This window comes from Eschrichtius robustus, chromosome 5 (assembly GCF_028021215.1).
Source record: "Eschrichtius robustus isolate mEscRob2 chromosome 5, mEscRob2.pri, whole genome shotgun sequence".
NCBI classification, from domain to species: Eukaryota; Metazoa; Chordata; class Mammalia; order Artiodactyla; family Eschrichtiidae; genus Eschrichtius; species Eschrichtius robustus.
In genome coordinates, this window is record NC_090828.1 from 124,572,576 (window position 1) to 124,594,852 (window position 22,277).

A 22,277-nucleotide genomic window follows, 5' to 3' on the forward strand; every position below is an offset into this window, starting at 1 on the left:
CTCCTCATTCATTTATCAGTGTGTGTTATACCAACTATATATATATTAGCTGTATTTCAGCAGCTTAACTGTCTCACACTAATTTACCACCCCGTACTCTAGTTCATTATTATCAATTAATATTTATTAAGCATCCACAGGGCTCATGGCTATGAATTTGGCAGCGTTTTCATTACTTTCTGTTGCATCGCTGTGTTCCACTGACTTGGCTCAGCTTAGCCAGTGTCTGTGATACTCCTGCCAGTTTTCTATTCATGTGACAGTCCTCGTATTCATCCCAATTTCAATTAATATTTCAAGAGCAAATCCAGGAGCCATCATATTAAAACGCTTCACTTAATACTAGATGCACTGCCTTGACTCTGTCCTTTTCATGTACGAATTTTGCAGTTTTCACCTAACACAGAATCCCATTTGTCTGGGCTGCTCTCTACAAGCCCAAACAGTGGTTCCTTCTGGTTCCTTTGCATTCCAGGCAGCTCCAGATGTTTCCTCCTCATAAATTTCAGTCCCTTAACTAGGCTTAATGGATCATAATTGTCCATTTCCAAAGACGCCTCTGAGGTTTGCTTGCCTTCTGTCTTTCAGCACCTTTTTGGTTCTTAGTCTGAAGCAGTTGTCTTCGGCTTGGTAGGTTTCCTAATACAGTTAATCCATTGACTGCTCTCATGCATGTGTTGAGGGAAATAAAATCATTTGGTCTAGTGAATTCTGGGATCCATCTGTCAGAGCCAGCAATAAGCAGGCTCAGGGGCTGTTGGCCTTTCTGTGAGGCAGAGCTGCGGGCAGAGGCCTGCCACCCCTGGAGACGGTGAGGCCTCGAAGGCTGGCACCAGTCGGCGTGGGTGGGTACAACGCTGAGCTGACGTCCTTGAAGGCACTGACTAGATACGACTAGGACGCAGCTAGAGCTGACTGTCCTTCCTTCCTCCCTGGATGGAATCCTAGCTAGACGGTGGTGGGAGGAGCTATTTGGAGATCTCCTGGGCCAAGTTTGCAGTTCTACGGAATATCTGATCTCATTCCTGTTTGGCGAGATGCAGCAAGGAGGAAGTGAGGGTAAGTGAGGGTAACTAACGCACATGGTTAGTGTTGGGCTGTACCCCGCAGACCTATAAGGCCTGCACTTGCCCAGCTTCAAGACCGAGGAAAGAGCCCGGAGTCGGCAACAGAGACATCAGTGGTTTAACGGATGGGGGAGTTTACACGTCTGAAACAAGGCCCTGGAGCGACACCCTACCCTGTGCAGCGCACGCATGGCGGAAGTCTTAGCTCCTGGGGTGGGGAGGGGAGATAACCAGTTATAGGGGAATTGACGTCATGTGGGCTCATTAGTTACCAGGGAAACTAGTAGAGGGGCACGCCCCTCACCACCCCTTTGATAAGAACAGTTGCTAGCTGGGGCCTGGCACAAGTATGCAGGAAGGTCAGTCACGTGAGCAGGGTGTAGGTGAAGTACTCACTGGTCGAGCAGGGGACGTACAGAGAGCAAGAGAACAGCCATCTTGAGTGGCCTGACCATACAGTTAGCACTTGTCATCCTCTTAGGAGGACCTGAATAAGTGTCCGTAGTTTTGCCTACAAAGATGGTTCATCAACAATCTTGTTTCCTTACTTACTACATCCCTCGAGGTTCTAGAAGGAAACAGATGGCACATTGAGCCACATGATGGAGGAGAGTTTAGTAAAGAGCCTTTTTACCAAGGGGTGATGGGATGCAGGGTACTTACATGACCATAGTGCAGCACCCGAGGTTAGAAACAAGCGGGGAGCCATTACCATGCTAGGCCTGAAAGGGCAGGAAAAACGAGGAGATGACCAGAGAACCATGTGGCCATAGGGTGGGAGCCACTTGGCAGGAGATGTCACCTTAGATGGAAGGACGCAGACAACCAACAGGGAGGGGATCAGGACCAGGACGTGAAAACTCCCACCGTGGTCCCCTCCCACTCTCCAGGCTCCTGCTGGCACCTCCCATTTGTCAAACCCAGTTGGAAACCAGAGAGAAAGGGGGCCCTCAGAGCATCTGGGGCCCAGAGCAGGGTAGAGAAGGGTGGAGAGTGGGTGTGTAGGGGCCGACAGGATGTATTCAGTGTATGTATCCTGTGTAATATATGCCCCACCTCAGTCCCTCTCTTCTGACATTTCTGGTATGAGAAGATAACGCTATCCTAAGTCAGACTAGTTTATTATTTGTATATTGTTAGAAATGGGTTCCTGTTGTTACTTTCTAGTCGGATTTGCCATCTTCGTTTGACCTGAACAATATGATGGCACACCTTCAGAAGACAAGTTCCATGTGGCCAGGAGCATGGTCTTCTCTTCCAGGGTCCTGATAAAAATGCCCGGTGCAGGGCTATGTACGTGTTGTCTGGTGGCTGGAGTACAAGGCATGTGATATAGTGGATTAATCACTGCATTAGAACTTGAAGTCTGTAGGCTTGAACTTGAGGTGAACCCTTTAGTAGATGTGTGGCCTTCAGCAAGTCTTTGAAACTCTCTGAATCTCTGTGTGCTCAATAGTGGGGTTGCCATGAGGGCAAAGTAAAATAAAGAACAAGAGGTTATCATGTTAAGTGAAGTCAGACAGAGAAACACAGATATCATGTGATCTAACTTATAAGTGGAATCTAAAAAATGATACAAATGAACTTATTTACAAAACAGTAATTGACTTACAGACATAGAAAACAACCTTATGGTTACCAAAGGGGAAAGCGGGGAGAGGGATAATTAAGAGTTTGGGATTAACATATACACACGGCTATATATAAAGTAGGTAAACAACAAGGACTTACTGTACAGCACAGGGAACTATACTCAATATCTTGTAATAACCTATAATGGAAAAGAATCTGAAAAAGAATATATATTTTATACATATATATACATGTATATGTGTGTGTGTATATATATATATATATATATAGAACTGGATCAGTTTGCTGTACACTTGAAACTAACACAACATTGTGAATTAACTATACTTCAATTAAAAAAACTAATTAGTGATGAAAAGAGCCAGTCTGTGACTCCACATAATTTATGTGCATAATAAAGTCACCATTGGCACTGAAAAAAAAAAAAAAAAAAAAAGAACAACAGGTTGTTCTGGAGGTGGTAGGACTCTATGCAAATGAAAGATCTTGCTGTTCCGGCTCTGGTGCAGCTCCTACCTGCTAAACTCCAGCTGACCAGAAATATGCACAGCAGTGGCAGCTTCAGGAAGAAACACGCGCTCAGAGCCCCCCGTGTACAGAGCACTCCTTTTAAAGGGTGCAGTGGAACCGGAGGCCGTGTAATGTAGTGGAACGAGCGTGGGCTGGCTGCAGAATCAGTCTGCACCGGATGGGAATCTCAACCTGCCCAGTTCAGCCTGGCCTGAGTGAGCTTGGCCATGCTGCCTACCTCCTCTGAGCCGCTGTGCCCTCATCCGTAGGCAGAGGTGCTAATCACCTCCTGGAAGGGATGTTAGGAGCATGAACGGAAAGGATTCACGGAGAGCATACGGCACAGTGGGTGGCGTGCGGTCTCCTCTGTGCCGAAAGTATGCAGAGCTGGCTGATGCGGGGCCTCCAGATGGCAGTTTCTTTGTCTGCAGATGGAAGGGGGCATTCAGAAAAAATGTTTTTTTAATGTGTGGTTTGCATATATTCATATATGATGTTTAAAAACTGAATGGTGTCTCCATGATGTTATCAGCCAGAAATGCTCACCCAGGTGTTAACCACAGGTTGTGCCTGGCCAAACCTTGGATTCCTTTCTTCTTCCTCCAGTGGCTGGGTCCGTAGGCCCCTATTAATGAGCTGTACTCCAGACCTTCTTATATGGAGCGTTATATTTTTTCTGGAACTTTTGGCCTACTGCTGTCACCCTTGAAGCCCAGCCAATGTCTATTTATAACAGACATTTATTCGAAAGGCTTCCAGAGGTGCCCATAGTCTTCCAAGCAAGTGTACAATGACCCCCTGTGCACAGGGGCCGGCTGGCTCTTGGGCCCCAGGCTGGAGGACCGGGCCCCAGAGCCTCCTTTGTTTGCCTCATGCCTTCACTTGCTCTGAGCTGTGCCAGCTCAGAGCAGTGGGAGATGAGATTTGGGGAAGGGGCTGGGGATCATTTCCCATGTGACTCCCTCTCTTTTACTTCAATGGGGGAAGAAAGACTCGGAGGGGTCGAAGCGGGAAAGATTTTTCCACGACATAAAGAGAACGCAAAAGGAAACAGGGGCCCAGTGGCCACTTGCCAGGTCCCAGGAATGCGCCAGCCCTGGGAATTGGCCCCTGGCCAGCCTCCTCAGGGGCTGCTGACTTGGGAAAACTGGCTCCCTGGCCTCTGCCAAGAATGCAGACAATGGCCTTTTGGATATTTCACTTTTGAAAGTTCCGCTTTTGTTTTATCATCACCAAAGGTAACATTCACTGGGCACCTACGTATTCCTGCCAACAGATAAAACGCATGATTGGAAGTCAGTGTAACTTAAACCGAGCAGAAACACCAGGGTCCTCATATAATATTTACAGCCTGCTTCTAGTAAGGGCCTTAGCCTTTGCTCGGGTACGTTGCTACCTTGAACGTGAGTGCTGAGTGGTACTGCAATTCTAGAATTAAAATTCGTTTGGAAGTGCTCAAGTGAGCTGTATTATGTCACTTGAAAGCACTGACATAAATGGAATCAGCTTGTACAATTGTCGTTTGGTTGAGAAAAGATTTTGAGAGAATGAAGCACAGAACCAGTGTGTTCTGATGGAGGGAAGGAGGCCAAGATCCAGCCACTGGTTTAGGATAGAGTCGCTCTGTCATACAGGATACTGAATTCTGTGATGGAAAGAGGGGGACCAATTACACACTCCCCTCAACGTGTCATCACATTGTGCGAAATGATGGTGTTACAGAAAAATCAGATGACCTTAAAATATTCCATATGGTTTTTAGTTCCTATTTGAATTAGTGGCATTGATAATAATAATAATAATAGCCACTAACATTACAGAGCATTTACAGTATCCTGGGTGCTGGACTTAAATATTTTATTTATGTTAGCTCATTTAATTTTCACAACAACGCTACAGGGAGGGACTATAATTTCCCCATTGTACAGATGAAGAAACGGGCTCAGAAATTAAATGACTGCTCTATAAGATCACTCGACTGGTAAACACCAAGGTCAGTCTTACCAGAAACCTCATGCTGCTAATACCTGCACCATCCACGTGTATCTTGAATGCATGTCAAAGTTGAGAGGCGTGTGCCTGTCTGGGTTTGACTGGGGGCTTTCTGGCTTCCCTTTCCCATGGTGATGGGGTGGGTTATTCCCAGGATGCCGTCTTCTGGAGGATTCTGTGCTGTAGCTTCAACAGCCATTTGACAGTGGTTCTTCTCAAAGCAGTTTCCCCGTTGGCTTGGAGGCCTTTACTTCAAATATCACCGTGGCCTCCCTCATGTTTAGAAACCTTCCTCCGTATTGTGATGAGAGGTCGTACCAGGATTCCGAGCGATGGGGAGGACGGAGCAAGCTGCTCTGAAGAGCTTCCAGGAACTTTACCCCTTTGCAAAGGAGGCCCGCACACCTTGATTTAAGAAGGTTCTATTTATGTGAATCCAGATTTACACAAAAGACACATCAGGGGTTGCTTTTTTCCTCTTTCCACAGAGATTCCTCACATAACAAAGGACGCCCCAGAAAGTTTCTTTAAATAGACTTTAATGCATTTTAAATTGAATTGAATTTCCAAAATTCAATTTGTGGTAGTAGTTTCCCATGGAGCTAAATGCCTAGCATCAGACCTTTTTTTTTTTTGCTACGATGGAAAACAGGTCATAGGTGGTATTTGGGATTGGAGCTCTTTCCCCAGGAGCCCTGAAGGGGCTGGAGAGCCTGTCGTTGCGCACGGAGGGAGTTTTCACTCAGGGGAAGAAGGGGAGAGTCACCCCCAGGACTCCCAGACTCGGCTTCTCCCTGTCAGAGTCTTTCTTCCTTTCTTCACTCTCTACAGCTCCAGTGGGGCTCATGGGCTGTGCGCTCTGTCATAAAGAATGGGTGGTTTCCTACAGTTAATCCAAGCGACTCAGACATCCTCACAACCCTCCTGCACGTTTCTGAAAGACGTTTCTGGCATGTGTGTCTATAAAAGTTCTTCCCTCCTTGCAAATTATATCCGTTAAACATTATTTTTACACATACCATGGAGCCCAATCCTCTGAGTAAATGAAAGAGAAAGTAGAAAGGGGAGACATCAGCCTAGATGTAGATTCTGACTCATTGGTGATGTGCTAGGTACTGCACTGATCCAGTTTACATATTTTAATGAATCCTTTATTCTACAAATATTTATTGTGCTTGATTCTTCAAAGAATTCTGTGGTTAAACAAGACTGATACCGGCCTTCTCTTACAGAGCTTACGTTCCAATAAGTTCTCTCAACAGCCCGGGAAGAAGGTATTATGTGTCCCATTTTAGAGATGTGGAAACTGAGGCTCAGAAAGGTTAAATCACTTGCCCCAAATCACACAAGTTAGTAAGAGTCAGCACTTCATTTCAGAACCAGAACTGAGTCCAATCGAAGGCCAGTTGCTTGGTTTTTCTCTACCCTGTGCTATTTGCAACCCTTCATCGGATCAAATATAGATCACATCTATATTTCTTTGGTAATTGGCGATTATCTGGAAATCAACAACCAAAAGAACCCTAGTTTTAAATGAGGAATTAACTAGGATGAGTCTTAGTATAATAGGAGCAAAAAGATAAGTTAATCCTTTTTCCTATATGGTTACCGTATCCCCAGTGGGAAATTGGAAAAGTATATACAGGGGTTTCTAGTGAAACTAGTACTACTTGCACAGCCTTGCAAGTCACACATTTGGAATTTAAAGTCCTTTGCCCAGAGAGGATCAACTGCCCTTGTGCAGGGCCACTTTAGAAAGAAAAAGGGGACAGGCTGATAGAAATGGTATACAGCCCTTACTGTCACAAAATACGACCCAGCTCTGCTACTGCCAAGCTGTGTGCCCTTCTCAAATCCTTTAACCTTTTCTGAGCCTCTATTTTCTTCCGGACTTATATCAGGATCAAGCGACACAAGAGCAAAAAAAGAAAACTTGAGAGAATTAAAAATTATACCCCAGTAACAATGAGAACTGTAACAATATGGGAACTAGGATGAGGAAGAGGGGTTCTGACTGCACGGTTAGACCCCCAGTGCCTGGTGGAGGGCAGCTTTCAAAGGTGGTCCGCGAATGGCTGAGTGGAAAAAAAAAAAAAAATGAAGGATAACAGTCGCCCTAATGAAATAACAACAAAGCATGATTGCAGGGCACTGGCTTTTTTCCTTTCATGTGTCCCTACAGCCACTATGTAAAGCTTTATTCCAGTGAATACTGTGAGTGAGCCACACACACCTTTTTTCTTTAATGTTTTTATTGGAGTATAGTTGATTTACAGTGTTGTATTAGTTTTGGGTGTACAGCAGAGTGATTTAGTTATACATATATCTACATATCTATTCTTTTTCAGATTCTCTTCCCTTATAAGTTATTACAAAATATTGAGTACAGTTCCCCACACACAATCTTTTTTTTTTTTTTCCAGTGCTGGCATGCATTTATTTATTTTATTTTTGTAATTTTTATATTATGTTGGAGTCTAGTTGATTAACAATGTTGTGTTAGTTTCAGGTATACAGCAAAGTGATTCAGTTACACATACACATGTATCTATTCTTTTTCAACTTCTTTTCCCACCCACACTCTTAATTAAATAAAAAAAAAAAAAGGTGGCTTGCCCCTGAGAGCTGGAGTGCTTCTGGCCACTCTCAGATGCCCAGGAAGCAGCTCACGCATCTGGACGTGATCTAAGATCATGGTGGATCCCTACCCTTGCCTAGAACGAGGGAAAGGGGCCGCCTCCATCCAAGGCCCCACTTCTCCAAGGAACTTCAGCATTTCCCAGACACGTTTGCAGTTTTGCCTTTTATTTTTCCATTTATCAAATTTTCATTGAGCACCTTGTATGCAAGTCTCTGTGCTCCTATTAAAATCTTCAAAAAATATAGCTCTCTTAAAAATTCAGTATTTTTTTCCTCAGGACTTCTGCCATGCTTCCTTCAGAGCGCTAGTGAGGGCTCCCTTGGGAAGCCGCACAGATGGGAGTTGCAGAAGCTCAAAGCCTGTGCTGAGAAGAGCTGCGTTCCGGAGTCCTTCTCCGCTTTGGCCCTTTGTGAATGTCAGGAGGGGAATGTGGATGGATGACAGAAAGAGGAAAGAGGGCAGAGAACTGAGTCAGTCTTGAGGCTGGAATAACTCTCTAGAGACAGTCTAGTGACTGTTCGGCCGAAGGAAAAAGAGAGACCAGAATAATGATCGACAGCAATAACAATACACACATACACAGACACACACAGACACACAACTGATATCCAATAATTGGATCCAATTTCTTCTCTGCTCTCTCAGCCCTCAGAAACGAGCCAGCATTTATGTGATGTCCCAGGGCGGGACATTTTCTGCCCATCTCCCAAATGGGATAAATTTAGTACAGTTGGGAAAAGGCACATATCAACCAGATGAAGATATGTGTAAATAAACCAGACAGACCATGTGTGGAGTTCCGAGTTATTGGGGAAATCCAAGGCCAGACACCAAAGCAGTAGGCATTGAAGTTACCACAAGTACATGAGGTGATGGGCACTCAGAAATCTAGGGCGCCTCCATGCTCCCACGAAGCAAGGGCTGCATGTCAAGTGTTGGATGTTAATGCCCCTTCCCTTTTGAACTCTGTGGTTCATGTCCTTGTCCCATGGTTCAGATTGTCCCAGGAGGACTGGAAAATGATAAGGTGCCATGTCGTGGTATTTCTTAAAACTAATTATCTGAGAGAATTCATAAAAAATTGAATGGAGTAACGGTTCACACTTGACTAATATTCACCGTCATCCATGACAATGAATTGATCCTTTAGAAAAGTTAATAACTTAGCCGTTGTTAATAGTAAACAGATCTGAACATCAGGACTCATCAAATCAAGATTTCTGGGTCTATATTCTTTGTATACACACCTACATAATAAATAGACTAAATAAATGAATAAACACAGCTTTAATTTTGAGTATATAACTAAAATGCTTGAGCTCTCTATTCATAGTCTATAAATGCAAAAATTTTTTATCAGTAAAGTTAAATTAAATTTGATGGACTCTCATTTAAAAACACATCTGTGGGCTCTAAGTTCTAGTACTTTTTTTCAGGTGAAACATTCTAAGGGTATGATTTTTATATCTCAATTATTAAGTTCCTTAGACGGATTCACAAGGGTTAAGAACTAACTTCTATGTTTACACTTAGGTAGGTAGATTCATTGTAACTGTTGGTTTCTGAGTCTGGCCAACTCATTTCTACATGAAAAGGCATTTTTAGTCATGCTTCCGATCGATAGCACAATACCCAGCCCACAGAGGGCTCAGTAAAGGCTTGGGAAGTTGATGCCGAAAACCTGGCCTCTGTGCACTGGAGACAGGTTTTGGGTGAAGTACAAAAGAATAGCTTTATTGCTTTGCCAGGCAAAGCGGGACACAGCAGGCTCGTACCCTCAACTGTGCGTTCCTACCCTGGGGGATTTGGTGAGGAGTTTTATAGCCATGGTTCAAGGGCCGGGTTGCTGATAAGGATCAGGGTGTGTGCAGGGCCTGCACTCCTTTCATCTGGCCTCGGGTGGTCTCCTCCTAATGAGCTTCTCTGGTTCCTGTAATCTGGCCTCAGGTGGTCTCCTGATGAGCTTCTGTGGTTCTCTTAAGTTACCAAACTGTGACCTTCTCTCTGGAATGAAGAATGCTTCATCAAGTAGTTAATGTCTTCCATTTGTTGGGGGTTTTGGTTCTGCAGAAGAGCTCAAAGGTATTGATATGTGTATCCCTTGAGGGGGAACCAGGACCCTGCCCCAAGGCTGCACTGTTGTTTCTTGACTACTCCTCCCTTGTCTCTGCATCCCCTCCCTTCCCTGATTAGCACCTGTTTGAACCTGCCCTTTGGAACTCAGGGAAGGTCAAGAACAGGGGAACGTAGAAAGGCTTCCATGTCCAGGAGGCCCACAGGGTCCTGCTCGGTTCCAAAGTGAGTTGCCAAGTGCCTGCGGACTCCACAATTCTGGTCCCAGCTTTGTCACTAATGGGCTGAGTCACTCTAGACAATTGTCTTTTTTCTTCTGAGTTTTAGCTTCACCTTTTTGTCTTTGTGATCAGAGGATGGGGCCCAGTGACCTGTCAAGTTCCTTAGACCTCAATGATTCTGTGACATGAAGTGCCTGGCACAGCGTGAGGAATACCAAAGATGGGAAAGACAAGATTCCAGCTACCAAAGTGTTCCCAGTACAGCTGGAAGTTTTGACCACTGAGAAGGCATAGTGGGCCTCTCCTCTGTGTTGCATTTAAATATGTGATAAAGGTGGGAATGTCTAATGATGGACTTGCAGGCATCAATGAGAAGTAAAGAGAGATCAAAGGGAAAGAAAGCTATGTCACAAATATATCACTATCATAAGAAACTCTCTTGTAAAGATTCTGAGGAAAATTCAATCGTAGATAGTTTGTACTATCTGAGAATTATTCACTTAGATTCCTTTCAACTGCATCAAGATAGCCTTTTTTAAAAAGTCAGTTTGCAATCCCATCTTAATGCTTGAACTTCCCACTTTGTCCAAAGCCACCCTGTGAGCTTTACAATGAATTTAGGGATTCTGTTTTGCCCACTGCACTGTTGCCTCAATGGGATGCGGCCATTCCCAGTTGGCATTTTGATATTTGAGAGAAATATTGTTCTGTCTAGTTTGCAGACTTCCCACTCAAGTTGTCCCTCAGAATTCTTCTGCTTTCCAAAGTTTTGCTTCAGAAAGACACATGTCCATGGAGGAGTGTCTCTGACCTGATAGGCATGCTTGAGTTGTAAATTATAAGGAAAAGTTTTGTCACAAGTCACAGTTTTATGAACTTCAGAGGGGTTGAATAAATGGTCAGACCTCACTGATTTGGAAGCTTTGGAGTAAATGGTCTATGTGACTGAATATTTTTTGAAGGACTGAAGCTTAAGGCTTTTCAGATTTATACTATAGTTGAATTAACAGCAAATAGAATTTTTTTCAGTCTGTTTTGAAAAATAAATAAATCATTTATGATTGGCATTGCTTTGCACATCTAAAGCCAAACATCCAAGTTCTTCCTTTTCTCCTCCTCCATCTCCTTCTTCTTCTTCTTTTTCTTTTTAAATAAACCCTTGCTTGGAGGAGGAAAAGGAGGGGAGAAATGAAGAGATGGAAGAGTTTGAAGAAAGTCTAAGTATGATTGCAGTGGGGTAAATACGAAAACAAGCTCTACTGGCTCACAGTCTCAAGGACAAGATTTCAGAAGGGTCTGGACTAAGCTTCTTAGGGCAAGGACTGCTCTTGCCTTTACATGCCTTGAGCACGATAGAAGGTGTCAGTTGAATGAATGAATTATATTGTGGTGAAGAACAACTGCAGAATGGCTCTGACACTGAGGGTCTGGGAGAAGGTCCCAAAGCCAGGAAAGCCCCAGGAAACAGGGGTTGGCCTCTGACCGATGGCTCCCACTTGGTACCAGTTCTGAACTTGAGAACTTAGTCAGGTGAGGGTGTGGCATCAAGTTATCATGCTCAGCACAAAGTAGATATAATATCTATTGAATAAATGAATGCAGAAACAGACATCCAGGTTCTTAAAAGCAATGTGTCCTTTTCATAAAATTGCATGTTTTTGCTGTAAAGTGATGCAGAGTCAGTGGATTTCAGCTTGAATAATCTTATATTTCCAGGTAGTCAGCTCCAAACCCATGAATGTTTACACTGTTGGCTCCTCTAAATCCTTGTGGGTGATCAGAGAAACTATTTAAAAAATAGCTTTGGGTCAGAAACAAGTTAGGATCCATTTTTTTACCTCTGAAAATCAGGAATCTGCAAAATAAGAAATTTGGGCTTTTGTGTCACTTTTCCTTGGCATTGAATTGTGGGCTTTTTTTTTTTTAATCAGTAAATATTTTCATGTGCATCTATAAAAGACACTCCTGAGTTGGTTTTCTTTTTTTAATGGTGTAACAAGTTTTAATAGACACTCTGAAAACAATAGGTAAAAAAAAAAAAAAAGCAAACTTGAACAAGCTCTTTGAATTTACAACAGAGCACACCAACAATCACACACCAGTTTCACGACTGCCTCAGAAATGCACATTACGGCAATGACATGCAGGTATTATATTTAAAAAATCCATATGGTAACATTATCTTATTTCCCAGAGACTGTCTTATCTTCTGAGTATGTTGCACAGGTGCCTCTGCTGTGTATCACCAGCACTATGACTTAAGGTCTGAACTGGATGGTCTCCATTACTGCTTCTGGTGCTTTAAGTTATTTTATATTGTGTGAAAAAACCGAGGCTTAGCTGTCCAAAGGACAGTAATACACTTGAGCTCCTTAGCAATACCCCATCCCATTCACCTGGATAGCTAGGCTATGGGAAAGCCTATTTCCCCAAAATGAATACATTTACCTCTAGGAAACTGTCAGAGATTTAATACACCAACCGGGAGACTAGCTCCAGTCTACTCATTTCGCCTTGTCCCCTGAAAACCTGTGTTTAAATTTCAGTTATTCGCAACACTCAGGGGTCAACATGTTACCCTGAGTAACGCAGTCCTTCCGTTTCACTGGTTTATGAACAGTTAGCTTAGGAGGAGAGCTTGTGTGTGTGTTTTCAGTGTTATGCTCTAAAGGCACTAAAGATTTATTGTCATATCTTTGAATGGAGAGAAGACTTATCACCATATCAAAAAGAGGGGAAAAGTCTACACTGAGAAGTACTTTTGTACCTACAGAATTACTTTATTTGTAAAATAACTCCTGACTTACGAACTTTAATACTAGGTTGGTTTTTGATGACGTAGCAAGAAGATGTGTCTGCCTGGCATGGGTTGTGCTGCATGACCTTTGAAAATGTGGTTATTCCACTTAGCTTGTGCATGTTTAGGAACCAGAGATGATTGAGACAGAAAGACAGATACATTCCACTCTCTTGGGGTAGTAGTTTAACTTGCAAATAAACGTTTGCAGTTAAATATTTATCTCATATCCAGATAATCTGAAACTTTTCTTCCTGACTAAAGGCTGGTTCATTTTTACAAATTTGGTACTGGGTCTCAAGCCCAAAACGGCTCATAATCCTTTGGTAGTAGTCCTCATGACTTTGGTCAGATCTGCAAAAGTTGCAAACAAAAAGATAAAGCCGTGGACACCTGGCCGCTCCAATTCAGTAACTGCAATGTTACCAGTAACTTCCCAGTTAATCTTACAGGGCCACCTCCTCCCATGCAAAGAAAACAGTCTTGGCTTGGCAACCTGTATTAGAGCTCAAATAAAATGTCAGCCAGCCAGTTCCTTGAAACAAGAGGTCACAGACCTGGGCATGGCTGCAACATTTCATATAGGCCTGGGTTATTCTTGGAGCAATGACACAGTTGTACCTGTGGAAGCCGAATTAATGAGCTATCAAAGCTTATGAGATAATCATATCAAGCTTGGGATTATGAGTTGGTCACCTCTTGGAGAAAGGGGACAGACTCTCTCATCTTCTTCTAGAACTTCAGGTCAGAGCAGATGAATGCAAGACACAGGGTGGAAACCACTTCCTTCTTCTCTTACAGAATGTCTTTGCTGCTTTTTCTTTTCTTTCCCTTTTATTTTGCACCTCTTCCCTCTGTCCCCTCCATTTCTTCCCTCACACACATTCTGCCTAATTGCATGTAAATATAAATATCCTGAAAGGAATCCATGAACTTGTCTGGACCCCCTACCCAGGGCCTTGTTCAGCAGATTTGCTTATCAGAAATCTGTGGCTCTTACCTTACCTTCCAAAATACGAAACTCTGAAAACTACCACTAGCTCTTGAAAATGGAAGGCACCGGCTCTCAAATGCTGGGCATTTACAGATACAACCTCAATTTTGCAGCATATCTGTTTATGCGCTTTTTTTTTTTTTCTTGACAAAAACCTCAATCACTGAAACCTAGCATGAAATTTCAAAGGCTTAGTCCCTACGAGAAGCTACAAGATCAGAGAAGTGGAGAATTTTAAAGCTGGAAGGGGTCTTAGATATTTGGATAGATATTAAGCATAAGCCCAGCTCTGCAGGTCGCATTTGCTCATTTTGAACATTCTGGTTTGCGTTACCTGAGCTTCTTTGCGTCTCTCTAAGGACACAGAGACAAAATCCCCTGTGGTTCCTTCTCTGTTATCTACTGGAGACAAAGGCCTGTATCAGAGCAGAGTTAGCTGTGCTTTGAACTTGTTTGCCTTCTTCCCAGTTGGTCACAGTCATGTATAAAATTTGGAAATGCCAAAATTGCCCAAGCAACAAACAAACAAATCTTTTGGAGGTCTAAAGCAACTTCCCCATCGTTCTCCGTGCTCGGGAATGGCAGACAGCAGATCTGCCGCTGTTTGAAGCAGCCTTTCTTATACAGCAGATGTGTCCTACGTGACAAGGTCATTAGTGAGGACCAGGGAAGGAATGCCAGAAAAAGTGGGGAGAGGCTGAATCACTCTTAGCACTCTGTTACTTCCTCTTGACCTTCCTGGTGGGATGCTCTATGGCAGGGGTTTGGGGTGGGAAACCCTATCTGTGAGCATCTTATTCAGCCCATTCATAGCTGGCTCATGACTGAAGCTTGGCACGCTGAACTCCAGGCAGGAGGCCATGGCAACCTGTTTAATACCAATGTTCAAAACAATCTCCTTGTAATGAGGGCGGTATTAAGAAAACAGACCTTCTGCCTCTTTCTGGCCAGAGCTGAAAGATGCTACACTGTGTTGTAGTAGGGCTTTTCTTTTCTCTTAAATCAAATTTTGACCATCCTTTATCCTCGACTATAGATGAGCCATGTCTGATATTCGGAAAATAAATGTGTGGTGTCAAATTTTCACTGCTAATCTTTTAAAATTGGCAATTGCCTTAGTTCAGTTATATGTGCTCTAACCCTATCAATCTGTATAGTGCTCGGTTTCCATGGGAATAAGCTTTGCACGTTCATTCAGCCCAGAACCTGAATTAATTCAGGAGGTTGTGGTTATCCTGACACTCAGCACTAAGCAGTTCTCCTGATAATTAGAAATGTCATCTGTGTTGCTCCTTTAGACAAACATTTCTCTGTTTTGTGTTTTGTTTTGAGCTGGTTCTTTTTTTTTCAGATGACTAATCTTATTGTGCCTATTTTCTGCAAGAAGTAGTTCTTTGCCGAGATAATTGAAATTTTTTAAATTTGTTTTTTAACTTCTTTGAATCCACCATAAGAACCTCGATCTGTCCTTCTTCTCATAAGCTGGTCAAAATTTCCCAAATAGATGCTGATTTGTAACCGTAGTACAGTAATTCTCCAGTTTGAGATAAAAGCAAAATCACATAGAAGGCTCAATGAAACACAGATTACTGGTCCTAGCCCTAGAGTTTCTGATTCAGCAGGTCTGGGTGGGGTCATGAATTTGCACGTCTAACAAGTTCCCAGGTGATGGTGGTGCTGATGGACTGGAGCGCACACCTTGAGGCCCACAGGCTTTGTCAATGTTAAGTTGTCACAAAAGGACCACAAGGCTCAGAGAGAGTTTTTGGAGAAGTTGCTATGTGCTTGGTTAGCATGTCAGAAATTTTGTCAGTTGTATTTTCTACTATCTTGACTATGTGTAAATTACATGCAAAATCAAGAGGGATGCACAATGAGACCTATAAATAGGTCTATAAATAGGTCTATTAATAGGTCTAATAGCCCTATAAGGAAAGAGAGATGAATGTGAGCTGGAGGACACAGAGTGGACTTTGGAGAAGATATTGGATTAGAACTGACCACAAAGCATGTGAAAAATATAATTTTCATAGAGCAGGTAATTTTCTTTTTTTTTACAGGAAGGATACTCCTTAGTTGATTTATTGCTTAAATTATGGAAACAGAAGTCATTTATAGGACATATTCTTGCATTTAAAAGATCAGCTTTTCCATGTAATGGCTGTGTAATTTGTGTTAAAAAGTAGATTCCAGTTCCAAAGAGTGATCATGCTTTTGAAATTGTGTTCTCATCTAGCTCTATAGATATTTCAATTGATCTGAACTCAAGTTCTTGCCAAAGTTTTAGAAGCAAATCTTTTTATTTTTTTAAATTTTATTGGAATATACTTGATTTACAATGTTGTATTAGTTTCAGGTGTATAGCATTATGATTCAGTTATACATATACATATATTCATTCTTTTTCAGTTTCTATTACAGAATATTGAGTAGAGTTCCCTGTGCAATACAGTAGGCCCTTGTTGGTTCTCTATTTTATATATAGTAGTGTGTGTATGTTAATCACAAGCTCCTAATTTATCCCCCTCCACAACAGACTTGGGTTCAAGAGATGCCCTATGTGTCACCCACAAGGTTGACTGTTTCCTGGGTAAGCAGGATTTCCATTTTTTCTACAAGGCTTTCTCCTGCTCTGAGCAATCAGGGATTCAACAAAGATTCAATGAGGGCTGCTTTGTTAATTTCTGCTTGTCTGTAAATAATGTCAAAAGTTGACTTTGTTTCCTAATATCATCTCCAAAAGAATTTTGTTAGATATATTTGACTGAACCACTGGTAAAAAAAAAAAACAAAGAAACAACAATAACAAAAAACACAAATTTGTAGCCTGAATATTAATGGATTTCGTGCACACTCCTGGCTTTAATGAACTTCTGAATTAACATATGATGATCTGTCAGAGCAAGCGTATTATATCATTTAATAACACACTTGAGACATCGTGACATTATATGAGGCAGGCATAACATTTTGCCTGGGAGTAACCAGTAAGGAAATATTTTACTGCTTGTTTATTTTAAATGTAATTTTTAGGTAGTCATTCCCCCCTGGTCTAGTATTTACACTATTCAGATGAGTTAGAGGGGTTATTCCTAAGTGTGACTCATTGACATCCCCACCCATCCCCTCCATACCCATGTCTCTGGATTGAATCCTTCTACGTTATCCTGAGGACTTTCTGTGCACACGTAACCACAGCCCTTCAGAAACAGGCTGTCATGAAACAGCAGTTTCATTAACTAAAGAAGCTGCTCTGGCATTGGACTCTACAAATCTCACATGAGTTTACGTCGTAATGGCTCTCGGTAGGTAACAGCTGGTTATCAGCTCATTCTGAGCGTGGGAGCCTGTGCACGTGTTGCTTGGTCAAGTCGCCATGTCAGCCGCGCTGAGGGTTGGTGTGCTTCTGGTCTGCACGACTCTAGTTCTTGATGGCTGGACCACAAGGCGTCCTATCCCAGAACTCTGCCGCAGATCGCATCTGCAGTCTCTCCTTTCAAATAGTAATTGGATAGTTGTGCTCTCCTTCCCACAGCCCAGGAGCCTCGTCTGGATCTGGCAGGATGTATTTTCTATCCCCTCAACCTCCCAAGTGGCATTAGCAGTACACTTGATTTTTTTTAAGTACTCAAGTGGCTGTCTTCTGGCATCTGGGAAATCAGCAACTACATTATTTGCAGGAAGAACAGGAAGGGCAGATCTGAGAGACAGAGATGAATGTGCTTATTCATTCAGCCGGCAACCATTTAGTGACCTTTAGTTGTGCGCTCTGTGTGTATGTGTGTGTGTGTTCATATAAATGAAGCACAGTCTTTAACCATGGGAAGAGGTAATTAAACAAATACTTTATAATCTAGTGCTATGTTTACTATGATAGAAAGAGAAGGTGCTGGGGACACACAAAGGTGAGTGGTTGGAGGTCTCCCTAATGGGATCAGGGAAACCTCCAGTAGGTTTAAAAAATAGAAAGGAGATTGGTTGGAAGATGACAGAGGGAAGGATGTTTTGGACAGAGGACCGTGTAGGCTGAAGAGCAGCCGTATGAGAGAGCTAGTGTGCTTCAGGAATGGCAAGCGGACAGGCAGGGTCGGGGGGTGGCATGTCACCAGAGGAGAAGTTGGACGTGAAGCTGGAGAGGGTGACAGGAGCCAGGTCACGAAGGGTCTGATATTCTGTGCCAAGGAACTGGGTTTTCCAGTACGATGGTATACGATGAGGACTGCCTTCTAGAATCACATCTGGGGTGAAAATATGAAAAATGGATTGAAGGGGTGCATGACTTGAAGCCTGGAGTCTGGTTAGCAAATATTTCTGTTAGTTTAGGAGAAACCCAAGAAAAAGTTGAGCTAAGGTCATGGCAGTGGCAATGCAGAGAAGAAGGCTATTGTGAGAGAGAGGATTGGGAAATTTTGGTGGTCAAGAAGGGGGAGTGGGGGAAAGTCTGAGGCTCCAGGTTTGGGCCAGATAGGGTTAGTCTCCATTAGCAAATTAGTTGCTTGGCCTGACTGGCTTTTGGTGTGGTGAGGATGGACAGTTAAGGCACAATGAAGAGTCAGTCTTGAGTTGCAGAGGCAAACCTATGTCTCTCTAATGGCAAAAAGAAATGGAAAAGGGGCCCTACGTGGGCCTCTTCATCCCCATTCCAGAGGCTGCATTATGGTCCATAGGATCATCTCCGAACAGGAAGGCCGGCCAAAGAATGCATGTTCATGTGGAACAAGCTAAAGAACTACCAACCTACTCTCATAAATCCATCCTTCCCTGATGTTAGAATGAATTCTTAGGTAAGTAAGAAAAACTTGACCTCTCTCTCTCTGTTTTACTGCTTCCCAGAAAGTGAGCAGTCTTCAGGTGATGGAACACAGGGGAGCTGGCTGAGCTCAGACCTTCCAGGTCCTCCCTTTTGTCAGTCTTTGTACCTGATCTTGGTCGCATCATCTATTCAGCCTGCTCACTTTTTTTCCTTTTGATGGAGCTGCACATTCTAATTTATTACTCTCCTCTGTGCTGTAAGCAAATGGAAAAGTTAGCTATATAAAAGAGTTAGTGGAGGGGGCTTCCCTGGTGGCGCAGTGGTTGAGAATCTGCCTGCCAATGCAGGGGACATGGGTTCGAGCCCTGGTCTGGGAAGATCCCACATGCCACGGAGCAGCTGGGCCCGTGAGCCACAACTACTGAGCCTGCGCGTCTGGAGCCTGTGCTCCGCAACAAGAGAGGCCGCGATAATGAGAGGCCCGCGCACCGCGATGAACAGTGGCCCCCGCTCGCCGCAACTAGAGAAAACCCTCGCACAGAAACGAAGACCCAGCACAGCCATAAATAAATAATTAATTAATTAAATAATTTTTTAAAAAAAAGAGTTAGTGGAAAGTTTTTAATTGTGTAAGAGGGCGATGACTGAACACAAATGGCTTTGTAACTGCAGTCATGAAATGCAGTACAAATCCAGCAGGAAACCCTGGGATTCTCATTCCTTCCTTCCTTTTTTTTTGTTCAATATTTATTGAGCACTTACTATGTGCCAGGCACCATTAGCAGAGTTTGAGACCCATCAGTCAAACAAAACAGATACAATTCCTTGCTCTCATGGTGCCCACAGATTGGGTTTACAAAATATTTTAGTAGTGTCCATACTGTCACCAGATTTCATGAGCTTGCCAGAGTCACGGTGAGGATAATGTAATAATAGTCTTGAACAAGAATGGTGTGGCGATATTTAGTTGTTGGCTAATGGTAACTGTTACTTTCAGCTGTGTTTTCTTTTTCCTATGCGCAGTCTAGTTTCTTCCTGCCCTGTGGACCTATACTGGCATTTGTGCCTATATTATTTTTCAACTGCTGTACATCCGGCTCTGCCTCCTACCCATTGAAGTGTATCAGCAAAATGTAAATCCTGTCAAGGTCAGAGTATCATCTAGAATTGCAGAAAGTTGCTGGACGTGTCTCTGAGGGCACGGTGACCAAGCTACACCCAACTTTGCACTGCCACTCCGTGAGATATTTATAACACCACCTGACTGCTTCAGATAGAGGAACTTAAGCTGAAATAAACAGAAAGCAGTTTGTCAGATTTAGCAGTGCAGAGGCCATTAATGACCTTCACCTTGGAAAGAAATACGTGGAATTCTGATAGCCCTGAGCTGAGTCACATGTACCTTAAACAATGGCCCTCTCCTTGTGACTTCTGTTTTGGGCAACAGCAAAATGGCTCTGACCAGCCCCTGGTGCTCTAGTCCAGGAAGGAGTTGTCAGAGAGAGGTACTTAGTCTATGAATTTCATTTTAAAGGAATTGTGGATTCACATAACTGGATTTTATATTAAATCAGCGAGAGTTAAGGAGTTTAGAGCCACGGAATCAGAAGTTTTAGAGGTGGAAATGCTTTCTTCTTTCTGTATATTATCTCATGGATTATACCCAACAACCCTGTGAGGTTAGCATGATTATTCCTATTCTGTAGATGAGGAAATTGAGGCTTGGAGGAGCTACATGACCTTTTGTTTTTGGTCGTGTAACTAGAAAGTGACAGAACCTGGAAGGAATCTATCCCTGATGATTCCAAATCCAGTGCTTTTTGGAGCATGTTATGCTGTCTTCAAAGACCATTGATAGGGAACATAATGTGTCATAGGCAGTGTCGGACATAACTGAAAATCAAAGGCATAGCCCCTTATTACAAGAACCCGTAACCCTGCTGACAGCAGCTTGCATTCCCAAACGCCCTCTTATAATGTCCCCTCTTTACAACCATGCCATAAGGTAGGTACCAGTGCTCGCATCCCATTTTACAGCGGAGCCTGAAAAACTAGTTTACAACTAGTGAGTGGAAGGGCTGGAGTTAGAATTCACATTTTTCCTGACTCTGTTGCTTGTCCGGAGATGACATGGATGTACATGCAAAACAAAAATAAAAACAAACCGGGATCCTGCAGCCTGCGTCGGGTGCTGGTGAAGCAGGTATTATGCAGAGTAGGACAGTCAAAAGAAGAGTTGGGTCAGAGAAAGGAGCAAGCATTCTGGCCTGGAGTTGCTGGGAAGGCCTTCCAGAAAGCCGACGAAGAAATGGGAGTTCCTGGGGGAAGTGACACACAGAAGAAATGGAAAAATAACCCTGCTCCTATAAGAGCAAGAAAAGTGCACGAGAGAGATTTAAGCACATTTGTTTCTCTTCTCTGCTCCGCCACCCTCTGTGCGGTGGAATTTGCTCCTTGCCATATCTTCTCCCAGGACTTTCAGGATGAAGCAATTCCTGGCCAAAAAACAAAAGGGGAATCATCCTATTCCCCAATGGATTTGACTGAAAATTGCTAATAAAGTGAGATACAACTCCAAGAGAAGACATTGGAGAAGAACCAAGCTGGATCTATAAGGAGCCCCATGCACTGAGCACATGAAGTGGCATACATATTTATGCTGTGTCAAGGTCACTTCACTTGCATCATACCATATCACTCTTCGACCGTCACTCCTATCTGAACAGCTGGATGTGTTTTATTGGGGAAATGATTTTTCTCTTTGTGTTAGTGTTTCTGCACTAGTGCTCTGGCTCAGTAATAAATATGAGACCTTTTGTTGGGGAAAAGAAAGACAGAGATTTAAGCACATTTACAAAGAAACGCATTAAACTTTCACATGCCTTTATGAACAACGTAAAGAAATTGCAGACCCATATACGGCAAGCATGCTGCAGTCCTCATGTGACAGGCCCTGCAGGGGGGCAGTGACTATATCGTCTCTTGTTTCCACCTTAGCCTGGCCCACTGGCTTTAGCTGGATTGGTGATCTTGAGGCTCTTAAACTATGCTCACATCTCAGAGCTAAGGCTCGCGAACCCTTCACATCTTGTCAAAATTCCATCCCTCACATGATAGGGACCCCTGTTCAGAGAGCCTTCCCTGACTACCCTGTCTAAATTACCTCATGCCAGCCGCTCAAGAACCCCAATTCCTGCTATATTTTCATTCAGGGCAATTGTCATTACCTGACATTAACGATATACTTATTTATGTGTGTTTTGTCCATCTCCCATGCTGGGTAGCAAACTCCACAAGAGCAGCTTTTTATAACCCTTTTTTCTTAGTGCCTAAAACAGGGCCTGGCATGTCAGAAATGTCCAGTATTTATTGAATGAATGAATGAATGAATATTGACCGATGTGGATAAGACATCTTAGGCGGACATGAGATGACTTTGGGTATTGCTCGTGTTCTCTGTCTCTCAGTATCAAATTCTCTTCTTTTCCCACTTTCCAAGTTGAGTGTTTCCCTGACGTCTCTTCTGGTTCTTTTGGGAAAATAAGCAGACATACTTGAGACCTCTCCTTGAGGAAAACTCAAAGCTCTTCACAGAAACCATGAAACAGATTACGAACTCAGTGAATACAAAGCAAA

The 22,277-nt window shown here is 43.1% G+C and overlaps 1 protein-coding gene and 1 pseudogene across 9 annotated transcripts in view; both read left to right on the top strand.

Annotated features, from left to right (window-relative positions):
- The window catches only part of NCKAP5 (NCK associated protein 5), a 1,051,318-nt gene that overhangs the window by 158,211 nt on the left and 870,830 nt on the right, over positions 1–22,277 (top strand). The gene's annotated exons all lie outside the window — the stretch shown is intronic.
- LOC137765496 (large ribosomal subunit protein eL39-like) lies at positions 1,038–21,256 on the top strand (annotated as a pseudogene).